Source organism: Podarcis filfolensis (assembly GCF_964270895.1).
Source record: "Podarcis filfolensis genome assembly, chromosome: 3".
NCBI classification, from domain to species: Eukaryota; Metazoa; Chordata; class Lepidosauria; order Squamata; family Lacertidae; genus Podarcis; species Podarcis filfolensis.
The window spans coordinates 114806420-114815401 of record NC_139606.1 but is presented as its reverse complement, the minus strand read 5'-3'; the positions used below and the strand labels follow the sequence as shown (position 1 = coordinate 114815401).

The 8982-nt window shown below is 41.0% G+C and overlaps 1 long non-coding RNA gene across 1 annotated transcript; it reads right to left on the bottom strand.

Annotated features, from left to right (window-relative positions):
• Positions 1–3231, bottom strand: LOC310758868. The gene is made up of 3 exons (XR_014546032.1): positions 3106–3231; positions 1713–1830; positions 1–174 (listed from the first exon to the last, which is right to left on the bottom strand). It is a non-coding gene; the product is annotated as an uncharacterized lncRNA (long non-coding RNA).
• Between the last annotated feature and the right edge of the window lie 5751 nt (positions 3232–8982).

The window sequence follows — 8982 nt, the reverse complement described above, 5'->3', positions numbered from 1 at the left end:
TTTTCCTGCAACATATCAAATATTTATTCATAATAGTACACAAATTTTCTCAAAATCCCCCCATCATGGAAGTATTTCCGCAGGCCAAATTAGCAGCACGTCAATCTCATTCTTTGGGTTATATCCTTTGCTGAAAGAAGCAGGTGTTTCTTTCCATTTTAATCTTAAGGAGTTCTGAATAAAGGAAAGAGATTTCTTTAGTGATTCACAGGTTTATGTGTTAACAGAGAGAGCACACAGACACGCAAACATTTCTGTAGACTGAACCAGAGTGGGGGGAGAAACTCAAAGCCACTGTCTGAATGTGGCCTTCCAGGCCTCCCCATCTGACCCTTGACAGCCCGAGCTACACATTCTCTCTCAAAGTCACACAAAATACTGGTTCTACTTTGCCTGCCAGGAATGTGTCATTGAAATAATCCCTTCCTCTTGCTTGGTAAGGTGTATGGGATAATTATCGCAGAAGATTATTGTACTTCGAGGAGATAGTGATCTGGTACGGTCAGCTTTTCTGCCTCTGGTCCCTTCCTGACTCTGGCTTCAGTGTTTTATTGCTTTCAATATCCCTTGTGAAAAGGTATTTTGATGTGTTGGTGACACTGGTCAGCAAAGCCTTTGATGTATAGCCTGGCATTTTTGTCTTTGGATGTAGAATCGCTCGTAGTTGAGCCAGTATTATCCTAACAGGGCACAGCATCTATAAAATACTGTATTTTTTGCTCTATAAGACTCACTTTTTCCCTCCTAAAAAGTAAGGGGAAATGTGTGTGCGTCTTATGGAGCGAATGCAGGCTGCACAGCTATCCCAGAAGCCAGAACAGCAAGAGGGATTGCTGCTTTCACTGCGCAGCGATCCCTCTTTCTGTTCTGGCTTTTGAGATTCAGAATATTTTTTTTCTTGTTTTCCTCCTCCCAAAACTAGGTGCGTCTTGTGGTCTGGTGCGTCTTATAGAGCGGAAAATACGGTACCTTGTTTCTTAGCATGCCAGTTGGGAGCTCTGCGTAGGCTGGGGGTAACTTTGTCACTTTGCCACAGGGCTTCCCAGTGGCTGATTGCAGTGCGTGCTTGGTAATGTATATACTGCTTGCTGTTTGGAATAAAATCTGTAATCTTCTCAACCACTTGCGTTTGTATTGATTCTGAATCTAATCTTAAAAGAACCATCTTGCATTTGGCAAGAGAGAAGGAAGACAGGGAGATGTATGCACACATACAAAAGTCAGAATTATTCTTGTTGCCACACCCACATTTGTCTCTGACTCCATCCACCAATGGGATGGGGCGCTTGGAAGGATGCTCAAAAGGAAATATGGCTCTTGGTTTTTTAAAATCTCACTAAACATGGCCTCAATGTACTGCAGACCCTCCATGTGTCCCTATTTTCCAGGGACAGTCCCAGATTCACAGAAGCTTTCCCAGTTTCAGATTTGATTCAGCAATGTCCCACTTTTTCTGAGGACATCCCTATTTTCATTGGAGACATGTTGGATGGCGTTGTAGGATGTCTCTATTTTCATTGGAGGGTATGGGGTTATGTGACCCACAAGTCAAGGAGATAAGTAACTATACAACCTTTAGAAGATACCTGAAGTCAGCCCTTTATAAAGAAGTCTAAATTTCGAGACTAATTTCTTTAAGCATTTTATTTTATCAATACTTTAAGAAACATGTTCCATTTGAGTTCCATGGAAGAACTAGGAAGAGAACTTACGGTGCACAGCATGGCACGCCTGTAAGACAAGTTGCATCACTCACGACCTTCTCGCATTTAGACTTGCATTTCCCACCAACCGACTGGCATGTACGAGTATCCCCTGCATGGACAAATCCTAGATAGAGAGATTTTATTTTATTTTATGAAGGCATTTCCACATTCTGACATTCCTGACCCCATCATCACCTGCCTTTACAGCTGCTTCTTTGAGCTGCAGTGGACTACCTTTAACCATCTCATAAGAATACCAGAGATCAACATGTATTGACATTTTGAATTTTCAGATGATTTCAATTCAGTTTTCATAAGGTAGGTGTTACTATGTCTGCACTGAGCTTTCCATTTCGGGAGTGACACTGGAACGTAATGGATTACATGTTTCCTCCAGTGAACAGGGCCAAACCTCTGGAGAGGCACTTGCCACAAGTTGCAATCTGGAAGGGGTAGCAGATTTGCCTCTGGGTGCTGCCCTCACCTTCCTGCCTCCTTGGCCACGGCAGTGACACCTCCTCATCCCTGGGACAGTTTCTTCAGGAATGCAGGAAAGCTTTCCTTCTCCCACTCTTCCCATTCCTTCTCCAGTTCCTCCTCTATCCTTTCTGACTCTCCAGATTTTCTGGTCTGAAATCCTCACTTGGCTTGGGTGCTTGGCTTGCAGTATTCAAGGTTTCAATGCTGGGTGACTTCCAGGGAAGGGGCTTAGTACTTCCCAACAGCTTGTACCCCATCAGTAAGTGCTAGTGGAATGAAGAGCTGAACATTGGCCTACTGCCATGTCAACCCTGCCTTGCCTACTGCAGTCAATAAAGTTTTGGCCTGCTTTAAACCAATGTCTGGTGTCTTGTCTCTGTTATTTCAGGGCTCTCACAGGTCACACAATCACCTTCCAGGGCAAACCCTTTTCCTGCTTGACCTTGCTTGTTCTTCAATATTTTCCCCCAATGAACTTTATTTGGACACATCAGACTTTGCACTTCATATGGCAGTAAAAGCCAAATATTTATGAATGTCAGACAATCTTTTATATTAGAAATCCTAATCTCATGTTCAAAACCCATTTACACACACCCTCATAAATCTGGAAAATGCAGCATAGCAAAGAGATGGTGTGAAGAGGATTGGATGATGGAGCAGAGTCTGAGAAGGGCGACAGCATAGATCAAGGGGAACGAGAATGAAGGAGGGAAGTGTTGAGAGTAGGTGCAGAAGGAGAGAAAGAGAGAGGTTTAGAAAGAGAGAGGAGAGGGAGCATCATAGATCAAGCCATATGGCTTTCATATTAGCCTTGAAGGGAAAGTCTTTAGCAGAAGTGGAGGAGAAAGCCATGCTAGTTAACAAATCCCAATTTTTACATTATGTCTGAGCATTCAGATTTTGATCTATGCCTTACCTGGAAAAGCTAAGAGCATCACTGAAAGAGCAATGATGTAAAAGATGCTGATCTGCATTGCTGAAGTTTGACTGGGAATGCCAAGCTGGAAACCAAAGAAGGGAGACCAAGAGTGCTCTCGATTTCCTGTCTTCCAAAAGATTGCATGTTCACGTATTTATAAGTCTGCAAACAGAACTTACACGTCAGCCCTAGGATTTTGTGTCCTAAAAGTACTGGATGCGATAGCAGGAAGTCCTGTGCGTCTCATAAAGTCCTGGTGCACCAAAAAGAAGTAAAATGCACTAACTTGTACATTGATAGTCCAGTCAGCTCAAGACAGTAATTTTATTGTTTTCTGTGTTTTTATTAAATTGCCTGTATTTTTCTTCCTGTTTCCTGCTGCTATAGTTCATGGCTAAAACTAATGAACTGAACAGGATGTACAAATTAGTATGGTGAGCACTTTGAGTCTCTTTGTCTTAAAACAAGGTTTCCTTGTTGTTGTTATTTTAAAGAATAAGGCCACATTTAGAATTCGGGGGGGGGGGGGACTCCAACTGGGCAAAATATCTGGATTAGTTTGGCGTGCACTTTCAGTTGATAAGGCAGTCCTCAGGTTTTCTGGCACCACTGCTCCCATGACTGGCAAGAAGATGTGACCAAAAGGAGAGCCTTGTTGGATCAGACCAAAGGTTCATCCAAGATCCTGTTCTGACAGTGGCCAGCCGGATGCCCATGGGAAGCCCACCAATAAGACATAACCACAGGAGTGTGCCTCACCCACAAGTGGTGTTCTGAGGCTCTGTGTTATCTTTTTTTAAAAAAAATGATATTTATTCAAAATTTCATAAATACATAAACGCGAAAAAAGAAACAAGAAACGCAGAAAAATACAGCAAAAAAATAAAGCAAAAAGAAAAAACCAAAAAAAGAAAAAAATACAAATCTCAGATTACAACTTTTCATTTGCTCATTTCTTGAACCTCCTCACACCTCCCTTTTTGTATTCTGATTTAATTCGTTATTCCAGCAAATTCTTCCCATATTTCTCCATTTTAATTTAGATAATTAATCTTCACAATCTATCTTATTTATTAATTCAATATATCCTTTCCATCTTTTAATATAATCTGTTATTCAATTTATCTTAATCTCTTTAACCTTATCTTGTCTTAAAAATCTTAAGATTTCAAAATTTAAATCATATTCATGCATATCTCCTTAAATCATTTCTGCTAAAGCCAATTTAGTTCCTTTCCAGCATATTCCCTGATATTTCATTAATGTTGCACTAATTCCAAAATTAACAAAAGAATTTCCCTTGATATCTCTAATTTTTATCCAACGTACCTTCTTCCTGGTTTTGGGTCATGTCAGTCCTTTCTGTCCATTACATCCAGTCCATCAATCTGGTGTTCTTATGTCTGAGGCCCTTAAGTCTCTTCTAGGCCCCTTCTGCAGATTTTCTTTTTCTTGTTTGTGCTTGCGCACTTCTTTGTCTATTGTTGGTTTCTTGGGGAGTGGGTCTCCGGAGGGTTCCATCCGGTAATAATTTCCATTTTCCTTCGTCACACTGGCCCCTTCCCCCCAGTCCCACTCCCCGTCGTCATCTTTGTAATCCAAAAAATATTTGTCCAAAAGATAGTTGTTCACCTGTTTCATAGTCCCACTAGAGTTAAGAGCTTCCTTGACTTCAAACACTTCCAAGCACTCTCCAAGTTCAATCTTCCAACGCAGTGGCTTTTGTTCCTGCAGGACTTTGGATCTCTCCATTTGTGTTGTTTGAGGAGTAATCACTGCCTCTTCCTTCCTCATCTGCCCTTAGACTTGCCTTGTCAAACCAGATTCCTGAATTGGTCGCTGTATAACTTCTTTATCCTTATTCCCTGTTAAATCATATTCACTGGCCACAGCACTCATCAAGTCCAATTTTTCATGCATCAAGTTCATTTTCTCATGCAGCTGCTCCAGCAGAGCATTTGTCATGCCAAGGGCAGACACCAAACCTTCCTTCCAACACATTTCTGTTCAAGGTCAAATGGCTGGTCCCACGATCCCAATCTCGCAGCTGTAGAGTCTCCAAGTAAGCTGCAACAACAAACTGACAGGCTCCCTCTAGGGGACACAATTTCTATTTGTATCCATTTTTAAAATGTATCCAACAAAGAAGATTACTTTCGATTTCAAATCCTTTCGATTTTCAGATACTTTGTTTCTTTAAAATGCAGAAATGCAGAAAGTAGCGTTGAAGTTAATTTGTTTCTCTTTTTTTAACTATCTGTCAAAGTACTCCACTTTCAATCAATGGACGTCTCAAACAATTTCTGTCCCGACACCCCCTCCCCAGGTTTGGGACGATGGAAACTTAAATTCCTTTACTCTCCTCCTGCAGGATTAAACAGTCAAATCCCCCCCCCTTTTCTCCTGCTTCCAAGGGGGTTTTATTGGTTGTGGATGCAGGAATTTTCCAACTTTAAAACAGTTTTCCAGGCTATTAGGTTGCAGGGTCTTTGCTTCAGTCTATATACAAAAAGCAGAAGGCGGACTTCCTGCTTAAACCTTCCCGCTTCCTACCTAATTCATAAATTTTGCAAATTTCTTGATCCAATTATCCGTTTTTACTCACGGGTACTTGATTTAGAGTCCAAATGTCATCAGGAAAAAGTCAGCGCTCTCCGGCGATGGCTGTGCGGCTTCCCTCCATGGAAATAGCGATCAGTTCGCAGCACCGCGCTGCTCACCCCACTTCACTCCGGAGCCCCGGAAAGGGGTTTCCTCGTGAGTAGGGGAGGCGCTCTTGGTGCCTGCCGAACCCCACATTCCCAGGCTTCTCCACCTGGGATTTCTAGCGGGCCCCTGCCTTCGCCGCGGTGGGAAGACCCAATTTCCACAGAGCCCGTTCCTCCGATTGGAGGAACTCCGCCATTCGTCGTTGGCGCTAACCCGGAAGTCTTCATTGTCAAGGCTGGGACTGGACTCCTGACCTTAAGTCTCTGAGTCTCTAACTCTCTGAGAAGACAGAGAAGTTGTAATTACTGAAATTTGTCAGGGATAATCTTCATGTGTGTTTGGGTGGTGGGGAATGCTGTTTCACCATTGGCATCTAAGTATAAATATTAAAAATTATGGTAATAATAATAATAATAATAATAATAATAGTAGTAGTAGTAGTAATAATAATAATAATAATAATAATAATAATAATAATAATAATACTTTTTTAAAAAAATTATACCATCTGACTGGGTCTCCCCAGCACTCTGTGCGGCTCCCAACAGAATATTAAAAACACGATAAAACATCAAACATTAAAACTTCCCTAAACCGGGCGGTCCTCAGATGTCTTCTAGAAGTCAGAAAGTTGTTTATTTCCTTGACATCTGATGGGAAGCATTCCACAGGGCAGGCGCCACCAAAACCCATAGTAATGAATGCAAATGGGGGAAGCATAACTTTGTTCTTAAGAGATATAATTTGCTCCTGAATAACTACTGGAGTTGGAACGAGAATGCAGAGCAGGCAACTTTCCATAGCAAATTTTTATATAAACAGGTACCAGTCAAAGCTTGTAACCTGTACACAGCCTTCTGACCTCTCAAGGGTGGAGGGGTGAGTCATGCAAAACCCAAATTCACATTAAAGAGAAAGGCTGGGTGATGAACCACATTTACAACCTGAATGTTGGGCTCCTAGCCACCTGGATTATGTTACAGGAAGTAAGTGAGCTAGTATCTTTGCTATATATACTTACAAGCCAGCTAAATAGATGGCCTCTTCTAAGGGCAGTGCTGCACCTCCTTTCAGGCAGTTCCCATCCATCCAGGATTCCTGGGTAGCATCTCCAGCAGAATCGGGGAATTCTAAGGAACCTCAAAGGCCCCAAAGCAAGAAATCCACTCATATACCATCCATAATAGGTATCGGTTCAGCCTCTTCACCAAACCAACTAATCAAGGATTGCCTATTATCAACAGGGACAGTCTGTTGCCCTGTCAATGAAGGCATCCCATTGAGACGTTTTTCATAATACTTCAGAGAAATGTGTTAATATTGATGAAGTGGTGGTTTTCGGTCATCTGATAGCCAAATGGTATTTAAACCACTTTGGTAGCAATGGGGAGTCTTGGCAGAAAACATGTTCAGAATTTTTGGTATACCCATAGAGAACCAACATGGAGGACCTGATGGTTTTCTTAACTTTACAAATAAAAAGCTTTCTGGAAGTTTGCAAATCCTCCGCAAGAGTGGATTCACATTTCAAAAGAACACAAACCCACACACATTTTCCAGCAACATATTACATTTTATTCAAAATAGTATACAGGGTTGTTGTTGATGTTTCAAAAAATTCAGTTCCACTGAAATATTTTCTGGAAGCCAAACAACAGCAGATCAATCTATTCATCTGGGTAATATCAGTTGCTGAAATAAGCAAAAGTTGCTCTCCACCTTACCCTTAATGAAATCTGCAGAAAGAAAAACATATATTCTGTGATTACCCGGTTTATGTGTTAACACAGAGACAGTACACACACACACACACACACACACAAACAAACATATGGGGGAAACTCCATAAGCAACAAACTTTCATGTCACAAAAATGCCAATGACCTGTAGATTATTAATTTTGACTATTTCTCAAATGAAAATTTACATATGAGCAAATTTGACTGAACATCCAACTAATATGCAGCACTAAATCTGACTTTTATAATGCACGGGGGGGGGATGAAAAACAAAACAGCAGATCCGCCACTGGATTGGGGCCCTCAGGCTGAACACTTCCCCCACCCCTGACCTCGATACAGTGTGTGTGCTGCAAAAAATGTAGTTTAGTGTTACATGCAAGGTGCCTTGGAATAATTTCCATTCCAAGTATTGTGATAGAAATAAGTCTTCTTATTTTTTTTTTACCAATTCTTCTTCTTCTTTTTCAGAACATTGAATCATATGTTTGTGGTCTTGGGCTTTAAGACCCATCAACCCCCATCGGGCATGCACACGAGAGCTCCTACTAATAGCAAACTTAGTTGGTCTCTAAGGTGCTACGGGAAGGAATGTTTTTATTTTATTTCCCCATCAGAGCAGATAGGGATGCTGGGACTTGTAGTCCATAATGTATGGAGGGCACCAGGTTGGAGACGGATGCACTTTTGCCCGATTTTGTTCCATGCACTATTGGGGGGGGGGGTGTGTGAAAATTCATTTAAAACCTCCACAACTCCTTTTTTTAAAAAAAAAATCCTCCCCAAAGAAAAACCTTAATAATTTTTCTGTCAGCCAAAAAGCAGCTCAAGAACTCCCCTCAAAAAAAGAGAGAAAAACTCAACAACTCTGTCTGAATTTTCACATTTTGAAATATGGCAACCCAAGATTAACTTTGCTTTTAATGTTTTACTTTATATGGGATGTAAACTTCTTAGAAATTATGAATGATAAAGCCATATAAGACTCCTGTTAAATCAAACAAACAAATGGATCCTTTGATTAAACAGTACGTGGTTGTTCTGGCTTTTTATCGCCAACTTTGTTAATTTATTAAATAATGGGGTAAGGGGAGACCCCTCTTGACCTATGTGGATGAACAGTGGTATATAACCACAAATAAATATATAAAAATGTCACCAAACATATTTGAAAGATGGTACAGCCAAATCCTTCTCGTTCCAAGTTGAGGAGTGACTTTTGAGAGCATGCCATCAGATTATAACATGAGGAACAGAGACGTGAAAGCTGAAATACATGTTCCATTAGAGTTCATAGATAAAATATTAATCTTACGCTGTACAGCATAATGTTCCGTTACCACATGTTCCTAGGTCTGGTTGAGGTGTGTTGCATTTAGGCTCATCAGTGCAAAATCCTTCAGCATTGCTGCAATCTTCCATAGTT